This window comes from Chlamydotis macqueenii, chromosome W (genome assembly GCF_036417535.1).
Source record: "Chlamydotis macqueenii isolate bChlMac1 chromosome W, bChlMac1.mat, whole genome shotgun sequence".
In the NCBI taxonomy this organism is placed as follows: Eukaryota; Metazoa; Chordata; class Aves; order Otidiformes; family Otididae; genus Chlamydotis; species Chlamydotis macqueenii.
The window spans coordinates 24996063-25021122 of record NC_141592.1 but is presented as its reverse complement, the minus strand read 5'-3'; positions in this window follow the sequence as shown (position 1 = coordinate 25021122).

The window sequence follows — 25060 nt, the reverse complement described above, 5'->3', positions numbered from 1 at the left end:
CAGACATCGGGGCTCCGGGCTTTCCCTGACGAACAGGGCTTCGACGTTTACCACCAGCTGCACCTGGGCGCCCACTCCAAAAAAACCCCGAAAAATCACGAAGATCGGACGATTGTTCCCACACCGAAAGTGCCAGCCAGTCAAGCTCTTGCTGCTGCTCCCCGGCCATTGGCAGTGCAACTACAGCACCACAGACATCGGGGCTCTGGGCTTTCCCTGACGAATAGGGCTTCGACGTTTACCACCACATGCACCTGGGCGCCCATTGGAAAAAAACCCAAGAAAAATCACGAACGTCGGTCGATTGCTCCCACTCCGAAAGTGCAAGCCAGTCCAGCTCCTGCTGCTCCTCACCGGCCGTTGGCAGCGCATCTACAGCACCACAGACATCAAGGCTCCGGGCTTTCCCTGACGAACAGGGCTTCGACATTTACCACCAGCTGCATCTGGGCGCCCACTCCAAAAAAAACCCGAAAAATCACGAACGTCGGACGATTGCTCCCACACAAGAAGTGCCAGCCAGTCAAGCTCCTGCTGCTCCTCAGCGGCCATTGGCAGCGCATCTACAGCACCACAGACATCGGGGCTCCGGGCTTTCCCTGACGAACAGGGCTTCGACGTTTACCACCAGCTGCACCTGGGCGCCCACTCCAAAAAAACCCCGAAAAATCACGAAGATCGGACGATTGTTCCCACACCGAAAGTGCCAGCCAGTCAAGCTCTTGCTGCTGCTCCCCGGCCATTGGCAGTGCATCTACAGCACCACAGACATCGGGGCTCTGGGCTTTCCCTGACGAATAGGGCTTCGACGTTTACCACCACATGCACCTGGGCGCCCATTGGAAAAAAACCCAAGAAAAATCACGAACGTCGGACGATTGCTCCCACACAAGAAGTGCCAGCCAGTCAAGCTCCTGCTGCTCCTCACCGGCCATTGGCAGCGCATCTACAGCACCACAGACATCGGGGCTCCGGGCTTTCCCTGACGAACAGGGCTTCGACCTTTACCACCAGCTGCACCTGGTCGCCCACGCCAAAAAAACCCAAAAAATCACGAACGTCGGACGATTGCTCCCACAAAAAAAGTGCCAGCCAGTCAAGCTCCTGTTGCTCCTCACCGGCCATTGGCAGCGCATCTACAGCACCACAGACATCGGGGCTCCGGGCTTTCCCTGAGGAACAGGGCTTCGACGTTTACCACCACCTGCACCTGGGGGGCCCACTGAAAAAAACCCCGAAAAATCATGAAGGTCGGACGATTGCTCCCACACCGAAAGTGCCAGCAACTCAAGCTCTTGCTGCTCCTCACCGGCCATTGGCAGCGCATCTACAGCACCACAGACACTGGGGCTCCGGGCACTCCCTGACGAACAGGGCTTCGACGTTTACCACCAGCTGCACCTGGGCACCCACTCCAAAAAAACCCGAAAAATCACGAACGTCTGACGATTGCTGCCACACAAAAAGTGTCAGCCAGTCAAGCTCCTGCTGCTTCTCAGCGGCCATTGGCAGCGCATCTACAGCATGACAGACATCGGGGCTCCGGGCTTTCCCTGACAAACGGGGCTTCGACTTTTACCACCAGCTGCACCTGGGCGCCCACTCCAAAAAAACCCTGAAAAATCACGAAGATCGGACGATTGCTCCCACACCGAAAGTGCCAGCCAGTCAATCTCTTGCTGCTCCTCACCGGCCATTGGCAGCGCATCTACAGCACCACAGACATCGGGGCTCCGGGCTTTCCCTGACGAACAGGGCTTCGACGTTTACCACCAGCTGCACCTGGGGGGCCCACTGAAAAAAACCCCAAAAAATCACGAACGTCGGACGATTGCTCCCACACCGAAAATGCCAGCCAGTCAAGCTCTTGCTGCTCCTCACCGGCCATTGGCAGCGCATCTACAGCACCACAGACATCGGGGCTCCGGGCTTTCCCTGACGAACAGGGCTTCGACGTTTACCACCACCTGCACCTGGGCGCCCATTGTAAAAAAACCCAAGAAAAATCACGAACGTTGGATGATTGCTCCCACACCGAAATTGCCAGCAACTCAAGCTCTTGCTGCTCACCACCGGCCATTGGCAGCACATCTACAGCACCACAGACATTGGGGCTCCGGGCTTTCCCTGACGAACAGGGCTTCGAAGTTTACCACCAGCTGCACCTGGGCGCCCACTCCAAAAAAACCCGAAAAATCACGAACGTCGGTCGATTGCTCCCACTCCGAAAGTGCAAGCCAGTCCAGCTTTTGCTGCTCCTCCCTGGCCGTTGGCAGCGCATCTACAGCACCACAGACATCGGGGCTCCGGGCTTTCCCTGACGAACAGGGCTTCGACATTTACCACCAGCTGCATCTGGGCGCCCACTCCAAAAAAAACCCGAAAAATCACGAACGTCGGACGATTGCTCCCACACAAGAAGTGCCAGCCAGTCAAGCTCCTGCTGCTCCTCAGCGGCCATTGGCAGCGCATCTACAGCACCACAGACATCGGGGCTCCGGGCTTTCCCTGACGAACAGGGCTTCGACGTTTACCACCACCTGCACCTGGGCGCCCATTGGAAAAAAACCCAAGAAAAATCACGAACGTTGGACGATTGCTCCCACACCGAAAGTGCCAGCAACTCAAGCTCTTGCTACTCCTCACCGGCCATTGGCAGCGCATCTACAGCACCACAGACATCGGGGCTCCGGGCTTTCCCTGACGAACAGGGCTTCGACGTTTACCACCACCTGCACCTGGGCGCCATTTGGAAAAAAACCCAAGAAAAATCACGAACGTTGGACGATTGCTCCCACACCGAAAGTGCCAGCCAGTCAAGCACTTGCTGCTCCTACCCGGCCATTGGCAGAGCATCTACAGCACCACAGACATCGGGGCTCCGGGCTTTCCCTGACGAACAGGGCTTCGACATTTACCACCAGCTGCACCTGGGAGTCCACTCCAAAAAAACCCGAAAAATCACGAACGTCGGACGATTGCTCCCACACAAGAAGTGCCAGCCAGTCAAGCTCCTGCTGCTCCTCAGCGGCCATTGGCAGCGCATCTACAGCACCACAGACATCGGGGCTCCGGGCTTTCCCTGACGAACAGGGCTTCGACGTTTACCACCAGCTGCACCTGGGCGCCCACTCCAAAAAAACCCCGAAAAATCACGAACGTCGGACGATTGCTCCCACACCGAAAGTGCCAGCCAGTCAAGCTCTTGCTGCTGCTCCCCGGCCATTGGCAGTGCATCTACAGCACCACAGACATCGGGGCTCCGGGCTTTCCCTGACGAACAGGGCTTCGACGTTTACCACCACCTGCACCTGGGCGCCCATTGGAAAAAAACCCAAGAAAAATCACGAACGTTGGACGATTGCTCCCACACCGAAAGTGCCAGCAACTCAAGCTCTTGCTACTCCTCACCGGCCATTGGCAGCGCATCTACAGCACCACAGACATCGGGGCTACGGGCTTTCCCTGACGAACAGGGGTTCGACGTTTACCACCATCTGCACCTGGTCGCCCACTCCAAAAAAACCCGAAAAATCACGAACGTCGGACGATTGCTCCCACAAAAAATGTGCCAGCCAGTCAAGCTCCTGCTGCTCCTCACCGGCCATTGGCAGCGCATCTACAGCACCACAGACATCGGGGCTCCGGGCTTTCCCTGACGAACAGGGCTTCGACGTTTACCACCAGCTGCACCTGGGCACCCACTCCAAATAAACCCGAAAAATCACGAACGTCTGACGATTGCTGCCACACAAAAAGTGTCAGCCAGTCAAGCTCCTGCTGCTCCTCAGCGGCCATTGGCAGCGCATCTACAGCACCACAGACATCGGGGCTCCGGGCTTTCCCTGACGAACAGGACTTCGATATTTACCACCAGCTGCACCTGGGCGCCCACTCCAAAAAAACCCCGAAAAATCACGAACATCGGACGATTGCTCCCACACCGAAAGTGCCAGCCAGTCAATCTCTTGCTGCTTCTCCCCGGCCATTGGCAGCGCATCTACAGCACCACAGACATCGGGGCTCCGGGCTTTCCCTGACGAACAGGGCTTCGACGTTTACCACCAGCTGCACCTGGGGGGCCCACTGAAAAAAACCCCAAAAAATCATGAACGTCGGACGATTGCTCCCACACCGAAAGTGCCAGCCAGTCAAGCTCTTGCTGCTCCTCCCCGGCCATTGGCAGCGCATCTACAGCGCCACAGACATCGGGGCTCTGGGCTTTCCCTGACGAACAGTGCTTCGACATTTACCACCAGCTGCGCCTGAGCGCTCACTAAAAAAAAACCCGAAAAATCACGAACGTCGGACGATTGCTCCCACACAAAAAGTGCCAGCCAGTGAAGCTCCTGCTGCTCCTCAGCGGCCATTGGCAGCGCATCTACAGCACCACAGACATCGGGGCTCCGGGCTTTCCCTGACGAACAGGGCTTCGACATTTACCACCACCTGCGCCTGGTCGCCCACTCCAGAAAAACCCGAAAAATCACGAACGTCGGACGATTGCTCCCACACCGAAAATGCCAGCCAGTCAAGCTCTTGCTGCTCCTCACCGGCCATTGGCAGCGCATCTACAGCACCACAGACATCGGGGCTCCGGGCTTTCCCTGACAAACAGGGCTTCGACGTTTACCACCACCTGCACCTGGGCGCCCATTGGAAAAAAACCCAAGAAAAATCACGAACGTTGGATGATTGCTCCCACACCGAAATTGCCAGCAACTCAAGCTCTTGCTGCTCCTCACCGGCCATTGGCAGCACATCTACAGCACCACAGACATTGGGGCTCCGGGCTTTCCCTGACGAACAGGGCTTCGACGTTTACCACCAGCTGCACCTGGGGGGCCCACTGAAAAAAACCCCGTAAAATCATGAACGTCGGACGATTGCTCCCACACCAAAAGTGCCAGCCAGTCAAGCTCTTGCTGCTCCTCACCGGCCGTTGGCAGCGCATCTACAGCACCACAGACATCGGGGCTCCGGGCTTTCCCTGACGAACAGGGCTTCGACGTTTACCACCAGCTGCACCTGGGCGCCCACTCCAAAAAAACCTGAAAAATCACGAACGTCTGACGATTGCTGCCACACAAAAAGTGTCAGCCAGTCAAGCTCCTGCTGCTCCTCAGCGGCCATTGGCAGCGCATCTACAGCACGACAGACATCGGGGCTCCGGGCTTTCCCTGACAAACGGGGCTTCGACTTTTACCACCAGCTGCACCTGGGCGCCCACTCCAAAAAAACCCTGAAAAATCACGAAGATCGGACGATTGCTCCCACACCGAAAGTGCCAGCCAGTCAATCTCTTGCTGCTCCTCCCCGGCCATTGGCAGCGCATCTACAGCACCACAGACATCGGGGCTCCGGGCTTTCCCTGACGAACAGGGCTTCGACCTTTACCACCAGCTGCACCTGGGGGGCCCACTGAAAAAAACCCCGAAAAATCACGAACGTCGGACGATTGCTCCCACACCGAAAATGCCAGCCAGTCAAGCTCTTGCTGCTCCTCACCGGCCATTGGCAGCGCATCTACAGCACCACAGACATCGGGGCTCCGGGCTTTCCCTGACAAACAGGGCTTCGACGTTTACCACCACCTGCACCTGGGCGCCCATTGGAAAAAAACCCAAGAAAAATCACGAACGTTGGATGATTGCTCCCACACCGAAATTGCCAGCAACTCAAGCTCTTGCTGCTCACCACCGGCCATTGGCAGCACATCTACAGCACCACAGACATTGGGGCTCCGGGCTTTCCCTGACGAACAGGGCTTCGACGTTTACCACCAGCTGCACCTGGGCGCCCACTCCAAAAAAACCCGAAAAATCATGAACGTCGGTCGATTGCTCCCACTCCGAAAGTGCAAGCCAGTCCAGCTTTTGCTGCTCCTCCCTGGCCGTTGGCAGCGCATCTACAGCACCACAGACATCGGGGCTCCGGGCTTTCCCTGACGAACAGGGCTTCGACATTTACCACCAGCTGCATCTGGGCGCCCACTCCAAAAAAAACCCGAAAAATCACGAACGTCGGACGATTGCTCCCACACAAGAAGTGCCAGCCAGTCAAGCTCCTGCTGCTCCTCAGCGGCCATTGGCAGCGCATCTACAGCACCACAGACATCGTGGCTCCGGGCTTTCCCTGACGAACAGGGCTTCGACGTTTACCACCACCTGCACCTGGGCGCCCATTGGAAAAAAACCCAAGAAAAATCACGAACGTTGGACGATTGCTCCCGCACCGAAAGTGCCAGCAACTCAAGCTCTTGCTACTCCTCACCGGCCATTGGCAGCGCATCTACAGCACCACAGACATCGGGGCTCCGGGCTTTCCCTGACGAACAGGGCTTCGACGTTTACCACCAGCTGCACCTGGTCGCCCAGGCCAAAAAAACCCAAAAAATCACGAACGTCGGACGATTGCTCCCACAAAAAAAGTGCCAGCCAGTCAAGCTCCTGCTGCTCCTCACCGGCCATTGGCAGCACATCTACAGCACCACAGACATCGGGGCTCCGGGCTTTCCCTGACGAACAGGGCTTCGACGTTTACCACCAGCTGCACCTGGGCGCCATTTGGAAAAAAACCCAAGAAAAATCACGAACGTTGGACGATTGCTCCCACACCGAAAGTGCCAGCCAGTCAAGCACTTGCTGCTCCTACCCGGCCATTGGCAGAGCATCTACAGCACCACAGACATCGGGGCTCCGGGCTTTCCCTGACGAACAGGGCTTCGACATTTACCACCAGCTGCACCTGGTCGCCCACTCCAAAAAAACCCGAAAAATCACGAACGTTGGACGATTGCTCCCACACAAGAAGTGCCAGCCAGTCAAGCTCCTGCTGCTCCTCAGCGGCCATTGGCAGCGCATCTACAGCACCACAGACATCGGGGCTCCGGGCTTTCCCTGACGAACAGGGCTTCGACGTTTACCACCAGCTGCACCTGGGCGCCCACTCCAAAAAAACCCGAAAAATCACGAACGTCGGACGATTGCTCCCACACCGAAAGTGCCAGCCAGTCAAGCTCTTGCTGCTCCTCACCGGCCATTGGCAGTGCATCTACAGCACCACAGACATCGGGGCTCCGGGCTTTCCCTGACGAACAGGGCTTCGACGTTTACCACCACCTGCACCTGGGCGCCCATTGGAAAAAAACCCAAGAAAAATCACGAACGTTGGACGATTGCTCCCACACCGAAAGTGCCAGCAACTCAAGCTCTTGCTACTCCTCACCGGCCATTGGCAGCGCATCTACAGCACCACAGACATCGGGGCTACGGGCTTTCCCTGACGAACAGGGCTTCGACGTTTACCACCAGCTGCACCTGGTCGCCCACTCCAAAAAAACCCGAAAAATCACGAACGTCGGACGATTGCTCCCACAAAAAAAGTGCCAGCCAGTCAAGCTCCTGCTGCTCCTCACCGGCCATTGGCAGCGCATCTACAGCACCACAGACATCGGGGCTCCGGGCTTTCCCTGACGAACAGGGCTTCGACGTTTACCACCACCTGCACCTGGGGGGCCCACTAAAAAAAACCCCAAAAAATCACGAACGTCGGACGATTGCTCCCACACAAAAAGTGCCAGCCAGTCAAGCTCTTCCTGCTCCTCAGCGGCCATTGGCAGCGCATCTACAGCACCACAGACATCGGGGCTCCGGGCTTTCCCTGACGAACAGGGCTTTGACTTTTACCACCACCTGCACCTGGGCGCCCATTGGAAAAAAACCCAAGAAAAATCACGAACGTTGGACGATTGCTCCCACACCGAAAGTGCCAGCAACTCAAGCTCTTGCTACTCCTCACCGGCCATTGGCAGCGCATCTACAGCACCACAGACATCGGGGCTCCGGGCTTTCCCTGACGAACAGGGCTTCGACGTTTACCACCATCTGCACCTGGTCGCCCACGCCAAAAAAACCCGAAAAATCACGAACGTCGGACGATTGCTCCCACAAAAAAAGTGCCAGCCAGTCAAGCTCCTGCTGCTCCTCAGCGGCCATTGGCAGCGCATCTACCGCACCAGAGACATCGGGGCTCCGGGCTTTCCCTGACGAACAGGGCTTCGACGTTTACCACCAGCTGCACCTGGGCGCCCACTCCAAAAAAACCCGAAAAATCATGTACGTCGGACGATTGCTCCCACACAAAAAGTGCCAGCCAGTCAAGCTCCTGCTGCTCCTCAGCGGCCATTGGCAGCGCATCTACAGCACCACAGACATCGGGGCTCCGGGCTTTCCCTCACGAACAGGGCTTCGACGTTTACCACCATCTGCACATGGGGGGCCCACTGAAAAAAAACCCGAAAAATCATGAACATCGGACGATTGCTCCCACACCGAAAGTGCCAGCCACTCAAGCTCTTGCTGCTCCTCCCCGGCCATTGGCAGCGCATCTACAGCACCACAGACATCAGGCCTCCGGGCTTTCCCTGACGAACAGGGCTTCGACGTTTACCACCATCTGCACCTGGACACCCATTGGAAAAAAACCCAAGAAAAATCACGAACGTTGGACGATTGCTCCCACACCGAAAATGCCAGCAACTCAAGCTCTTGCTGCTCCTCACCGGCCATTGGCAGCCCATCTACAGCACCACAGACATCGGGGCTCCGGGCTTTCCCTGACGAACAGGGCTTCAACATTTACCACCACCTGCACCTGGGCGACCACTCCAAAAAAAACCCGAAAAATCATGAACGTCGGACGATTGCTCCCACACCAAAAGTGCCAGCCAGTCAAGCTCTTGCTGCTCCTCACCGGCCATTGGCAGCGCATCTACAGCACCACAGACATCGGGGCTCCGGGCTTTCCCTGACGAACAGGGCTTCGACGTTTACCACCACCTGCACCTGGGCGCCCATTGGAAAAAAAACCAAGAAAAATCACGAACGTCGGACGATTGCTCCCACAAAAAAAGTGCCAGCCAGTCAAGCTCCTGCTGCTCCTCACCGGCCATTGGCAGCACATCTACAGCACCACAGACATCGGGGCTCCGGGCTTTCCCTGACGAACAGGGCTTCGACGTTTACCACCAGCTGCACCTGGGCGCCATTTGGAAAAAAACCCAAGAAAAATCACGAACGTTGGACGATTGCTCCCACACCGAAAGTGCCAGCCAGTCAAGCACTTGCTGCTCCTACCCGGCCATTGGCAGAGCATCTACAGCACCACAGACATCGGGGCTCCGGGCTTTCCCTGACGAACAGGGCTTCGACATTTACCACCAGCTGCACCTGGTCGCCCACTCCAAAAAAACCCGAAAAATCACGAACGTTGGACGATTGCTCCCACACAAGAAGTGCCAGCCAGTCAAGCTCCTGCTGCTCCTCAGCGGCCATTGGCAGCGCATCTACAGCACCACAGACATCGGGGCTCCGGGCTTTCCCTGACGAACAGGGCTTCGACGTTTACCACCAGCTGCACCTGGGCGCCCACTCCAAAAAAACCCCGAAAAATCACGAACGTCGGACGATTGCTCCCACACCGAAAGTGCCAGCCAGTCAAGCTCTTGCTGCTCCTCACCGGCCATTGGCAGTGCATCTACAGCACCACAGACATCGGGGCTCCGGGCTTTCCCTGACGAACAGGGCTTCGACGTTTACCACCACCTGCACCTGGGCGCCCATTGGAAAAAAACCCAAGAAAAATCACGAACGTTGGACGATTGCTCCCACACCGAAAGTGCCAGCAACTCAAGCTCTTGCTACTCCTCACCGGCCATTGGCAGCGCATCTACAGCACCACAGACATCGGGGCTACGGGCTTTCCCTGACGAACAGGGCTTCGACGTTTACCACCAGCTGCACCTGGTCGCCCACTCCAAAAAAACCCGAAAAATCACGAACGTCGGACGATTGCTCCCACAAAAAAAGTGCCAGCCAGTCAAGCTCCTGCTGCTCCTCACCGGCCATTGGCAGCGCATCTACAGCACCACAGACATCGGGGCTCCGGGCTTTCCCTGACGAACAGGGCTTCGACGTTTACCACCACCTGCACCTGGGGGGCCCACTAAAAAAAACCCCAAAAAATCACGAACGTCGGACGATTGCTCCCACACAAAAAGTGCCAGCCAGTCAAGCTCTTCCTGCTCCTCAGCGGCCATTGGCAGCGCATCTACAGCACCACAGACATCGGGGCTCCGGGCTTTCCCTGACGAACAGGGCTTTGACTTTTACCACCACCTGCACCTGGGCGCCCATTGGAAAAAAACCCAAGAAAAATCACGAACGTTGGACGATTGCTCCCACACCGAAAGTGCCAGCAACTCAAGCTCTTGCTACTCCTCACCGGCCATTGGCAGCGCATCTACAGCACCACAGACATCGGGGCTCCGGGCTTTCCCTGACGAACAGGGCTTCGACGTTTACCACCATCTGCACCTGGTCGCCCACGCCAAAAAAACCCGAAAAATCACGAACGTCGGACGATTGCTCCCACAAAAAAAGTGCCAGCCAGTCAAGCTCCTGCTGCTCCTCAGCGGCCATTGGCAGCGCATCTACCGCACCAGAGACATCGGGGCTCCGGGCTTTCCCTGACGAACAGGGCTTCGACGTTTACCACCAGCTGCACCTGGGCGCCCACTCCAAAAAAACCCGAAAAATCATGTACGTCGGACGATTGCTCCCACACAAAAAGTGCCAGCCAGTCAAGCTCCTGCTGCTCCTCAGCGGCCATTGGCAGCGCATCTACAGCACCACAGACATCGGGGCTCCGGGCTTTCCCTCACGAACAGGGCTTCGACGTTTACCACCATCTGCACATGGGGGGCCCACTGAAAAAAAACCCGAAAAATCATGAACATCGGACGATTGCTCCCACACCGAAAGTGCCAGCCACTCAAGCTCTTGCTGCTCCTCCCCGGCCATTGGCAGCGCATCTACAGCACCACAGACATCAGGCCTCCGGGCTTTCCCTGACGAACAGGGCTTCGACGTTTACCACCATCTGCACCTGGACACCCATTGGAAAAAAACCCAAGAAAAATCACGAACGTTGGACGATTGCTCCCACACCGAAAATGCCAGCAACTCAAGCTCTTGCTGCTCCTCACCGGCCATTGGCAGCCCATCTACAGCACCACAGACATCGGGGCTCCGGGCTTTCCCTGACGAACAGGGCTTCAACATTTACCACCACCTGCACCTGGGCGACCACTCCAAAAAAAACCCGAAAAATCATGAACGTCGGACGATTGCTCCCACACCAAAAGTGCCAGCCAGTCAAGCTCTTGCTGCTCCTCACCGGCCATTGGCAGCGCATCTACAGCACCACAGACATCGGGGCTCCGGGCTTTCCCTGACGAACAGGGCTTCGACGTTTACCACCACCTGCACCTGGGCGCCCATTGGAAAAAAAACCAAGAAAAATCACGAACGTTGGACGATTGCTCCCACACCGAAAGTGCCAGCAACTCAAGCTCTTGCTACTCCTCACCGGCCATTGGCAGCGCATCTACAGCACCACAGACATCGGGGCTCCAGGCTTTCCCTCACGAACAGGGCTTCGACGTTTACCACCAGCTGCACCTGGGCGCCCACTCCAAAAAAACCCGAAAAATCACGAACGTCGGACGATTGCTCCTACAAAAAAAGTGCCAGCCAGTCAAGCTCTTGCTGCTCCTCAGCGGCCATTGGCAGCGCATCTACAGCACCACAGACATCGGGGCTCCGGGCTTTCCCTGACGAACAGGGCTTCGACGTTTACCACCAGCTGCGTCTGGGCTCCCACTAAAAAACAACCCAAAAAATCACGAACATCGGACGATTGCTCCCACACCGAAAGTGCCAGCCAGTCAAGCTCTTGCTGCTCCTCAGCGGCCATTGGCAGCGCATCTACAGCACCACAGACATCGGGCCTCCGGGCTTTCCCTGACGAACAGGCCTTCGACGTTTACCACCAGCTGCACCTGGGCGCCCATTGGAAAAAAACCCAAGAAAATCATGAACGTTGGACGATTGCTCCCACACAAAAAGTGCCAGCAACTCAAGCTCTTGCTCCTCATCACCGGCCACTGGCAGCGCATCTACAGCACCACAGACACTGGGGCTCCGGGCTTTCCCTGACGTACAGGGCTTCGACGTTTACCACCAGCTGCACCTGGGGGGCCCACTGAAAAAAACCCCGAAAGTCATGAACGTAGGACGATTGCTCCCACTCCGAAAGTGCCAGCCAGTCAAGCTCTTGCTGTATCAAACTGGCCATTGGCAGCGCATCTACAGCACGACAGACATCGGGGCTCCGGGATTTCCCTGACGAACAGGGCTTTGACGTTTACCACCAGCTGCACCTGGTCGCACACTCCAAAATAACCCGAAAAATCACGAACGTCGGACGATTGCTCCCACACAAAAAGTTCCAGCCAGTCAAGCTCCTGCTGCTCCTCAGCGGCCATTGGCAGCGCATCTACAGCACCACAGACATCGGGGCTCCGGGCTTTCCCTGATGAACAGGGCTTCGACGTTTACCACCACCTGCACCTGGGCGCCCATTGGAAAAAAACCCAAGAAAAATCACGAACGTTGGACGATTGCTCCCACACCGAAAGTGGCAGCAACTCAAGCTCTTGCTACTCCTCACCGGCCATTGGCAGCGCATCTACAGCACCACAGACATCGGGGCTCCGGGCTTTCCCTGACGAACAGGGCTTCGACGTTTACCACCAGCTGCACCTGGGGGGCCCACTGAAAAAAACCCCGAATAATCACGAACATCGGACGATTGCTCCCACACCGAAAGTGCCAGCCACTCAAGCTCTTGCTGCTCCTCAGCGGCCATTGGCAGCGCATCTACAGCACCACAGACATCGGGGCTCCGGGCTTTCCCTGACGAACAGGGCTTCGACGTTTACCACCAGCTGCACCTGGGCGCCCACTGAAAAGAAAACCCCGAAAAATCACGAACATCGGACGATTGCTCCCACACCGAAAGTGCCAGCCAGTCAAGCTCTTGCTGCTCCTCCCCGGCCATTGGCAGCGCATCTACAGCACCACAGACATCGGGACTCCGGGCTTTCCCTGATGAACAGGCCTTCGACGTTTACCACCAGCTGCACCGGGTCGCCCACTCCAAAAAAACCCGAAAAATCACGAGCGTCGGACGATTGCTCCCACACCGAAAGTGTCAGCCAGTCAAGCTCTTGCTGCTCCTCACCGGCCATTGGCAGCGCATCTACAGCAGCACAGACATCGGGGCTCCGGGCTTTCCCTGACGAACAGGGCTTCGACGTTTACCACCAGCTGCACCTGGGCGCCCACTCCAAAAAAACCCGAAAAATCATGTACGTCGGACGATTGCTCCCACACAAAAAGTGCCAGCCAGTCAAGCTCCTGCTGCTCCTCACCGGCCATTGGCAGCGCATCTACAGCACCACAGACATCGGGGCTCCGGGCTTTCCCTGACGAACAGGGCTTCGACGTTTACCACCATCTGCACCTGGTCGCCCACGCCAAAAAAACCCGAAAAATCACGAACGTCTGACGATTGCTCCCACACAAAAAGTGCCAGCCAGTCAAGCTCTTGCTGCTCATCACCGGCCATTGGCAGCCCATCTACAGCACCACAGACATAGGGGCTCCAGGCTTTCCCTCACGAACAGGGCTTCGACGTTTACCACCAGCTGCACATGGGGGGCCCACTGAAAAAAACCCCGAAAAATCACGAACATTGGACGATTGCTCCCACACCGAATGTGCCAGCCACTCAAGCTCTTGCTGCTCCTCCCCGGCCATTGGCAGCGCATCTACAGCACCACAGACATCACGCATCCAGGCTTTCCCTGACGAACAGGGCTTCGACGTTTACCACCATCTGCACCTGGACACCCATTGGAAAAAAACCCCAAAAAATCACGAATGTCGGACGATTGCTCCCACACCGAAAATGCCAGCAACTCAAGCTCTTGCTGCTCCTCACCGGCCATTGGCAGCCCATCTACAGCACCACAGACATCGGGGCTCCGGGCTTTCCCTCACGAACAGGGTTTCAACATTTACCACCACCTGCACCTGGGCGCCCACTCCAAAAAAAACCCGAAAAATCACGAACGTCGGACGATTGCTCCCACACCAAAAGTGCCAGCCAGTCAAGCTCTTGCTGCTCCTCACCGGCCATTGGCAGCGCATCTACAGCACCACAGACATCGGGGCTCCAGGCTTTCCCTGACGAACAGGGCTTCGACGTTTACCACCACCTGCACCTGGGCGCCCATTGGAAAAAAACCCAAGAAAAATCACGAACGTTGGACGATTGCTCCCACACCGAAAGTGCCAGCAACTCAAGCTCTTGCTACTCCTCACCGGCCATTGGCAGCGCATCTACAGCACCACAGACATCGGGGCTCCGGGCTTTCCCTGACGAACAGGGCTTCGACGTTTACCACCATCTGCACCTGGTCGCCCACGCCAAAAAAAACCCGAAAAATCACGAACGTCGGACGATTGCTCCCACACAAGAAGTGCCAGCCAGTCAAGCTCCTGCTGCTCCTCACCGGCCATTGGCAGCGCATCTACAGCACCACAGACATCGGGGCTCCGGGCTTTCCCTGACGAACAGGGCTTCGACGTTTACCACCAGCTGCACCTGGGCGCCCACTGAAAAGAAAACCCCGAAAAATCACGAACATCGGACGATTGCTCCCACACCGAAAGTGCCAGCCAGTCAAGCTCTTGCTGCTCCTCCCCGGCCATTGTCAGCGCATCTACAGCACCACAGACATCGGGGCTCCGGGCTTTCCCTGACGAACAGGGCTTCGACGTTTACCACCAGCTGCACCTGGGCGCCCACTCCAAAAAAACCCGAAAAATCATGAACGTCGGACGATTGCCCCCACACAAAAAGTGCCAGCCAGTCAAGCTCTTGCTGCTCCTCAGCGGCCATTGGCAGCGCATCTACAGCACCACAGACATCGGGGCTCCGGGCTTTCCCTGACGAACAGGGCTTCGACGTTTACCACCATCTGCACCTGGTCGCCCACGCCAAAAAAACCCGAAAAATCACGAACGTCGGACGATTGCTCCCACACGGAAAGTGCCAGCCAGTCAAGCTCCTGCTGCTCCTCAGCGGCCATTGGCAGCGCATCTACCGCACCAGAGACATCGGGGCTCCGGGCACTCCCTGACGAACAGGGCTTCGATGTTTACCACCATCTGCACCTGGTCGCCCACGCCAAAAAAACCCGAAAAATCACGAACGTCGGACGATTGCTCCCACACGGAAAGTGCCAGCCAGTCAAGCTCCTGCTGCTCCTCAGCGGCCATTGGCAGCGCATCTACCGCACCAGAGACATCGGGGCTCCGGGCACTCCCTGACGAACAGGGCTTCGATGTTTACCACCAGCTGCATCTGGGGGGCCCACTGAAAAAAACCCCGAAAAATCATGAACGTCGGACGATTGCTCCCACACAAAAAGTGCCAGCCAGTCAAGCTCTTGCTGCTCCTCACTGACCATTGGCAGCGCATCTACAGCACCACAGACATCGGGGCTCTGGGCTTTCCCTGACGAAAAGGGCTGCGACGTTTACCACCAGCTGCACCTGGGCGCCCACTCCAAAAAAACCCGAAAAATCACGAACGTCTGACGATTGCTGCCACACAAAAAGTGTCAGCCAGTCAAGCCCCTGCTGCTCCTCAGCGGCCATCGGCAGCGCATCTACAGCACCACAGACATCGGGGCTCCGGGCTTTCCCTGACGAACAGGGCTTCGACGTATACCACCACCTGCACCTGGTCGCCCACGCCAAAAAAACCCGAAAAATCACGAACGTCGGACGATTGCTCCCACAAAAAGTGCCAGCCAGTCAAGCTCTTGCTGCTGCTCCCCGGCCATTGGCAGTGCATCTACAGCACCACAGACATCGGGGCTCCGGGCTTTCCCTGACGAACAGGGCTTCGACGTTTACCACCACCTGCACCTGGGCGCCCATTGGAAAAAAACCCAAGAAAAATCATGAACGTCGGACGATTGCTCCCACACCGAAAGTGCCAGCCAGTCAAGCTCTTGCTGCTCCTCCCCGGCCATTGGCAGCGCATCTACAGCACCACAGACATCGGGGCTCCGGGCACTCCCTGACGAACAGGGCTTCGACGTTTACCACCAGCTGCACCTGGTCGCCCACTCCAAAAAAACCCCGAAAAATCACGAACGTCTGACGATTGCTGCCACACAAAAAGTGTCAGCCAGTCAAGCTCCTGCTGCTCCTCAGCGGCCATTGGCAGCGCATCTACAGCACCACAGACATCGGGGCTCCGGGCTTTCCCTGACGAACAGGACTTCGACGTTTACCACCAGCTGCACCTGGGCACCCACTCCAAAAAAACCCCAAAAAATCACGAAGATCGGACGATTTCTCCCACACCGAAAGTGCGAGCCACTCAAGCTCTTGCTGCTCATCACCGGCCATTGGCAGCGCATCTACAGCACCACAGACATCGGGGCTCCGGGCTTTCCCTGACGAACAGGGCTTCGACGTTTACCACCAGCTGCACCTGGGGGGCCCACTGAAAAAAACCCCGAAAAATCATGAACGTCGGACGATTGCTCCCACACCGAAAGTGCCAGCCAGTCAAGCTCTTGCTACTCCTCACCGGCCATTGGCAGCGCATCTACAGCACCACAGACATCGGGGCTCCGGGCTTTCCCTGACAAACAGGGCTTCGACGTTTACCACCATCTGCACCTGGTCGCCCACGCCAAAAAAACCCGAAAAATCACGAACGTCGGACGATTGCTCCCACACCGAAAGTGCCAGCAACTCAAGCTCTTCCTGCTCATCACCGGCCATTGGCAGCGCATCTACAGCACCACAGACACTGGGGCTCCGGGCTTTCCCTGACGAACATGGTTTCGACGTTTACCACCAGCTGCACCTGGGCGCCCACTCCAAAAAAACCCGAAAAATCACGAACGTCGGATGATTGCTCCCACACCGAAAGTGCCAGCCAGTCAAGCTCCTGCTGCACCTCCCCGGCCATTGGCAGCGCATCTACAGCACCACAGACGTCGGGGCTCCGGGCTTTCCCTGACGAACATGGTTTCGACGTTTACCACCAGCTGCACCTGGGCGCCCACTCCAAAAAAACCCGAAAAATCATGAACGTCGGACGATTGCTCCCACACAAAAAGTGCCAGCCAGTCAAGCTCCTGCTGCTCCTCAGCGGCCATTGGCAGCGCATCTACAGCACCACAGACATCGGGGCTCCGGGCTTTCCCTGACGAACAGGGCTTCGACGTTTACCACCACCTGCACCTGTGCGCCCATTGGAAAAAAACCCAAGAAAAATCACGAACGTTGGACGATTGCTCCCACACCGAAAGTGCCAGCAACTCAAGCTCTTGCTACTCCTCACCGGCCATTGGCAGCGCATCTACAGCACCACAGACATCGGGGCTCCGGGCTTTCCCTGACGAACAGGGCTTCGACGTTTACCACCAGCTGCGTCTGGGCTCCCACTAAAAAAAAACCCAAAAAATCACGAATGTCGGACGATTGCTCCCACACCGAAAGTGCCAGCCAGTCAAGCTCTTGCTGCTCATCACCGGCCATTGGCAGCCCATCTACAGCACCACAGACATAGGGGCTCCGGGCTTTCCCTGACGAACAGGGCTTCGACGTTTACCACCAGCTGCACCTGGGGGGCCCACTGAAAAAAACCCCGAAAAATCACGAACATCGGACGATTGCTCCCACACCGAAAGTGCCAGCCACTCAAGCTCTTGCTGCTCCTCACCGGCCATTGGCAGCGCATCTACAGCACCACAGACATCTGGGCTCCGGGCTTTCCCTGACGAACAGGCCTTCGACGTTTACCACCAGCTGCACCGGGTCGCCCACTCCAAAAAAACCCGAAAAATCACGAACGTCGGACGATTGCTCCCACACCGAAAGTGCCAGCCAGTCAAGCTCTTGCTGCTCCTCAACGGCCATTGGCAGCGCATCTACAGCACCACAGACATCGGGGCTCCGGGCTTTCCCTGACGAACAGGGCTTCGACGTTTACCACCAGCTGCACCTGGGGGGCCCACTGAAAAAAACCCCAAAAAATCACGAACGTCGGACGATTGCTCCCACACCGAAAATGCCAGCCAGTCAAGCTCTTGCTGCTCCTCACCGGCCATTGGCAGCGCATCTACAGCACCACAGACATCGGGGCTCCGGGCTTTCCCTGACGAACAGGGCTTCGACGTTTACCACCACCTGCACCTGGGCGCCCATTGTAAAAAAACCCAAGAAAAATCACGAACGTTGGATGATTGCTCCCACACCGAAATTGCCAGCAACTCAAGCTCTTGCTGCTCACCACCGGCCATTGGCAGCACATCTACAGCACCACAGACATTGGGGCTCCGGGCTTTCCCTGACGAACAGGGCTTCGAAGTTTACCACCAGCTGCACCTGGGCGCCCACTCCAAAAAAACCCGAAAAATCACGAACGTCGGTCGATTGCTCCCACTCCGAAAGTGCAAGCCAGTCCAGCTTTTGCTGCTCCTCCCTGGCCGTTGGCAGCGCATCTACAGCACCACAGACATCGGGGCTCCGGGCTTTCCCTGACGAACAGGGCTTCGACATTTACCACCAGCTGCATCTGGGCGCCCACTCCAAAAAAAACCCGAAAAATCACGAACGTCGGACGATTGCTCCCACACAAGAAGTGCCAGCCAGTCAAGCTCCTGCTGCTCCTCAGCGGCCATTGGCAGCGCATCTACAGCACCACAGACATCGGGGCTCCGGGCTTTCCCTGACGAACAGGGCTTCGACGTTTACCACCACCTGCACCTGGGCGCCCATTGGAAAAAAACCCAAGAAAAATCACGAACGTTGGACGATTGCTCCCACACCGAAAGTGCCAGCAACTCAAGCTCTTGCTACTCCTCACCGGCCATTGGCAGCGCATCTACAGCACCACAGACATCGGGGCTCCGGGCTTTCCCTGACGAACAGGGCTTCGACGTTTACCACCACCTGCACCTGGGCGCCATTTGGAAAAAAACCCAAGAAAAATCACGAACGTTGGACGATTGCTCCCACACCGAAAGTGCCAGCCAGTCAAGCACTTGCTGCTCCTACCCGGCCATTGGCAGAGCATCTACAGCACCACAGACATCGGGGCTCCGGGCTTTCCCTGACGAACAGGGCTTCGACATTTACCACCAGCTGCACCTGGGAGTCCACTCCAAAAAAACCCGAAAAATCACGAACGTCGGACGATTGCTCCCACACAAGAAGTGCCAGCCAGTCAAGCTCCTGCTGCTCCTCAGCGGCCATTGGCAGCGCATCTACAGCACCACAGACATCGGGGCTCCGGGCTTTCCCTGACGAACAGGGCTTCGACGTTTACCACCAGCTGCACCTGGGCGCCCACTCCAAAAAAACCCCGAAAAATCACGAACGTCGGACGATTGCTCCCACACCGAAAGTGCCAGCCAGTCAAGCTCTTGCTGCTGCTCCCCGGCCATTGGCAGTGCATCTACAGCACCACAGACATCGGGGCTCCGGGCTTTCCCTGACGAACAGGGCTTCGACGTTTACCACCACCTGCACCTGGGCGCCCATTGGAAAAAAACCCAAGAAAAATCACGAACGTTGGACGATTGCTCCCACACCGAAAGTGCCAGCAACTCAAGCTCTTGCTACTCCTCACCGGCCATTGGCAGCGCATCTACAGCACCACAGACATCGGGGCTACGGGCTTTCCCTGACGAACAGGGGTTCGACGTTTACCACCATCTGCACCTGGTCGCCCACTCCAAAAAAACCCGAAAAATCACGAACGTCGGACGATTGCTCCCACAAAAAATGTGCCAGCCAGTCAAGCTCCTGCTGCTCCTCACCGGCCATTGGCAGCGCATCTACAGCACCACAGACATCGGGGCTCCGGGCTTTCCCTGACGAACAGGGCTTCGACGTTTACCACCAGCTGCACCTGGGCACCCACTCCAAATAAACCCGAAAAATCACGAACGTCTGACGATTGCTGCCACACAAAAAGTGTCAGCCAGTCAAGCTCCTGCTGCTCCTCAGCGGCCATTGGCAGCGCATCTACAGCACCACAGACATCGGGGCTCCGGGCTTTCCCTGACGAACAGGACTTCGATATTTACCACCAGCTGCACCTGGGCGCCCACTCCAAAAAAACCCCGAAAAATCACGAACATCGGACGATTGCTCCCACACCGAAAGTGCCAGCCAGTCAATCTCTTGCTGCTTCTCCCCGGCCATTGGCAGCGCATCTACAGCACCACAGACATCGGGGCTCCGGGCTTTCCCTGACGAACAGGGCTTCGACGTTTACCACCAGCTGCACCTGGGGGGCCCACTGAAAAAAACCCCAAAAAATCATGAACGTCGGACGATTGCTCCCACACCGAAAGTGCCAGCCAGTCAAGCTCTTGCTGCTCCTCCCCGGCCATTGGCAGCGCATCTACAGCGCCACAGACATCGGGGCTCTGGGCTTTCCCTGACGAACAGTGCTTCGACATTTACCACCAGCTGCGCCTGAGCGCTCACTAAAAAAAAACCCGAAAAATCACGAACGTCGGACGATTGCTCCCACACAAAAAGTGCCAGCCAGTGAAGCTCCTGCTGCTCCTCAGCGGCCATTGGCAGCGCATCTACAGCACCACAGACATCGGGGCTCCGGGCTTTCCCTGACGAACAGGGCTTCGACATTTACCACCACCTGCGCCTGGTCGCCCACTCCAGAAAAACCCGAAAAATCACGAACGTCGGACGATTGCTCCCACACCGAAAATGCCAGCCAGTCAAGCTCTTGCTGCTCCTCACCGGCCATTGGCAGCGCATCTACAGCACCACAGACATCGGGGCTCCGGGCTTTCCCTGACAAACAGGGCTTCGACGTTTACCACCACCTGCACCTGGGCGCCCATTGGAAAAAAACCCAAGAAAAATCACGAACGTTGGATGATTGCTCCCACACCGAAATTGCCAGCAACTCAAGCTCTTGCTGCTCCTCACCGGCCATTGGCAGCACATCTACAGCACCACAGACATTGGGGCTCCGGGCTTTCCCTGACGAACAGGGCTTCGACGTTTACCACCAGCTGCACCTGGGGGGCCCACTGAAAAAAACCCCGTAAAATCATGAACGTCGGACGATTGCTCCCACACCAAAAGTGCCAGCCAGTCAAGCTCTTGCTGCTCCTCACCGGCCGTTGGCAGCGCATCTACAGCACCACAGACATCGGGGCTCCGGGCTTTCCCTGACGAACAGGGCTTCGACGTTTACCACCAGCTGCACCTGGGCGCCCACTCCAAAAAAACCTGAAAAATCACGAACGTCTGACGATTGCTGCCACACAAAAAGTGTCAGCCAGTCAAGCTCCTGCTGCTCCTCAGCGGCCATTGGCAGCGCATCTACAGCACGACAGACATCGGGGCTCCGGGCTTTCCCTGACAAACGGGGCTTCGACTTTTACCACCAGCTGCACCTGGGCGCCCACTCCAAAAAAACCCTGAAAAATCACGAAGATCGGACGATTGCTCCCACACCGAAAGTGCCAGCCAGTCAATCTCTTGCTGCTCCTCCCCGGCCATTGGCAGCGCATCTACAGCACCACAGACATCGGGGCTCCGGGCTTTCCCTGACGAACAGGGCTTCGACCTTTACCACCAGCTGCACCTGGGGGGCCCACTGAAAAAAACCCCGAAAAATCACGAACGTCGGACGATTGCTCCCACACCGAAAATGCCAGCCAGTCAAGCTCTTGCTGCTCCTCACCGGCCATTGGCAGCGCATCTACAGCACCACAGACATCGGGGCTCCGGGCTTTCCCTGACAAACAGGGCTTCGACGTTTACCACCACCTGCACCTGGGCGCCCATTGGAAAAAAACCCAAGAAAAATCACGAACGTTGGATGATTGCTCCCACACCGAAATTGCCAGCAACTCAAGCTCTTGCTGCTCACCACCGGCCATTGGCAGCACATCTACAGCACCACAGACATTGGGGCTCCGGGCTTTCCCTGACGAACAGGGCTTCGACGTTTACCACCAGCTGCACCTGGGCGCCCACTCCAAAAAAACCCGAAAAATCATGAACGTCGGTCGATTGCTCCCACTCCGAAAGTGCAAGCCAGTCCAGCTTTTGCTGCTCCTCCCTGGCCGTTGGCAGCGCATCTACAGCACCACAGACATCGGGGCTCCGGGCTTTCCCTGACGAACAGGGCTTCGACATTTACCACCAGCTGCATCTGGGCGCCCACTCCAAAAAAAACCCGAAAAATCACGAACGTCGGACGATTGCTCCCACACAAGAAGTGCCAGCCAGTCAAGCTCCTGCTGCTCCTCAGCGGCCATTGGCAGCGCATCTACAGCACCACAGACATCGTGGCTCCGGGCTTTCCCTGACGAACAGGGCTTCGACGTTTACCACCACCTGCACCTGGGCGCCCATTGGAAAAAAACCCAAGAAAAATCACGAACGTTGGACGATTGCTCCCGCACCGAAAGTGCCAGCAACTCAAGCTCTTGCTACTCCTCACCGGCCATTGGCAGCGCATCTACAGCACCACAGACATCGGGGCTCCGGGCTTTCCCTGACGAACAGGGCTTCGACGTTTACCACCAGCTGCACCTGGTCGCCCAGGCCAAAAAAACCCAAAAAATCACGAACGTCGGACGATTGCTCCCACAAAAAAAGTGCCAGCCAGTCAAGCTCCTGCTGCTCCTCACCGGCCATTGGCAGCACATCTACAGCACCACAGACATCGGGGCTCCGGGCTTTCCCTGACGAACAGGGCTTCGACGTTTACCACCAGCTGCACCTGGGCGCCATTTGGAAAAAAACCCAAGAAAAATCACGAACGTTGGACGATTGCTCCCACACCGAAAGTGCCAGCCAGTCAAGCACTTGCTGCTCCTACCCGGCCATTGGCAGAGCATCTACAGCACCACAGACATCGGGGCTCCGGGCTTTCCCTGACGAACAGGGCTTCGACATTTACCACCAGCTGCACCTGGTCGCCCACTCCAAAAAAACCCGAAAAATCACGAACGTTGGACGATTGCTCCCACACAAGAAGTGCCAGCCAGTCAAGCTCCTGCTGCTCCTCAGCGGCCATTGGCAGCGCATCTACAGCACCACAGACATCGGGGCTCCGGGCTTTCCCTGACGAACAGGGCTTCGACGTTTACCACCAGCTGCACCTGGGCGCCCACTCCAAAAAAACCCCGAAAAATCACGAACGTCGGACGATTGCTCCCACACCGAAAGTGCCAGCCAGTCAAGCTCTTGCTGCTCCTCACCGGCCATTGGCAGTGCATCTACAGCACCACAGACATCGGGGCTCCGGGCTTTCCCTGACGAACAGGGCTTCGACGTTTACCACCACCTGCACCTGGGCGCCCATTGGAAAAAAACCCAAGAAAAATCACGAACGTTGGACGATTGCTCCCACACCGAAAGTGCCAGCAACTCAAGCTCTTGCTACTCCTCACCGGCCATTGGCAGCGCATCTACAGCACCACAGACATCGGGGCTACGGGCTTTCCCTGACGAACAGGGCTTCGACGTTTACCACCAGCTGCACCTGGTCGCCCACTCCAAAAAAACCCGAAAAATCACGAACGTCGGACGATTGCTCCCACAAAAAAAGTGCCAGCCAGTCAAGCTCCTGCTGCTCCTCACCGGCCATTGGCAGCGCATCTACAGCACCACAGACATCGGGGCTCCGGGCTTTCCCTGACGAACAGGGCTTCGACGTTTACCACCACCTGCACCTGGGGGGCCCACTAAAAAAAACCCCAAAAAATCACGAACGTCGGACGATTGCTCCCACACAAAAAGTGCCAGCCAGTCAAGCTCTTCCTGCTCCTCAGCGGCCATTGGCAGCGCATCTACAGCACCACAGACATCGGGGCTCCGGGCTTTCCCTGACGAACAGGGCTTTGACTTTTACCACCACCTGCACCTGGGCGCCCATTGGAAAAAAACCCAAGAAAAATCACGAACGTTGGACGATTGCTCCCACACCGAAAGTGCCAGCAACTCAAGCTCTTGCTACTCCTCACCGGCCATTGGCAGCGCATCTACAGCACCACAGACATCGGGGCTCCGGGCTTTCCCTGACGAACAGGGCTTCGACGTTTACCACCATCTGCACCTGGTCGCCCACGCCAAAAAAACCCGAAAAATCACGAACGTCGGACGATTGCTCCCACAAAAAAAGTGCCAGCCAGTCAAGCTCCTGCTGCTCCTCAGCGGCCATTGGCAGCGCATCTACCGCACCAGAGACATCGGGGCTCCGGGCTTTCCCTGACGAACAGGGCTTCGACGTTTACCACCAGCTGCACCTGGGCGCCCACTCCAAAAAAACCCGAAAAATCATGTACGTCGGACGATTGCTCCCACACAAAAAGTGCCAGCCAGTCAAGCTCCTGCTGCTCCTCAGCGGCCATTGGCAGCGCATCTACAGCACCACAGACATCGGGGCTCCGGGCTTTCCCTCACGAACAGGGCTTCGACGTTTACCACCATCTGCACATGGGGGGCCCACTGAAAAAAAACCCGAAAAATCATGAACATCGGACGATTGCTCCCACACCGAAAGTGCCAGCCACTCAAGCTCTTGCTGCTCCTCCCCGGCCATTGGCAGCGCATCTACAGCACCACAGACATCAGGCCTCCGGGCTTTCCCTGACGAACAGGGCTTCGACGTTTACCACCATCTGCACCTGGACACCCATTGGAAAAAAACCCAAGAAAAATCACGAACGTTGGACGATTGCTCCCACACCGAAAATGCCAGCAACTCAAGCTCTTGCTGCTCCTCACCGGCCATTGGCAGCCCATCTACAGCACCACAGACATCGGGGCTCCGGGCTTTCCCTGACGAACAGGGCTTCAACATTTACCACCACCTGCACCTGGGCGACCACTCCAAAAAAAACCCGAAAAATCATGAACGTCGGACGATTGCTCCCACACCAAAAGTGCCAGCCAGTCAAGCTCTTGCTGCTCCTCACCGGCCATTGGCAGCGCATCTACAGCACCACAGACATCGGGGCTCCGGGCTTTCCCTGACGAACAGGGCTTCGACGTTTACCACA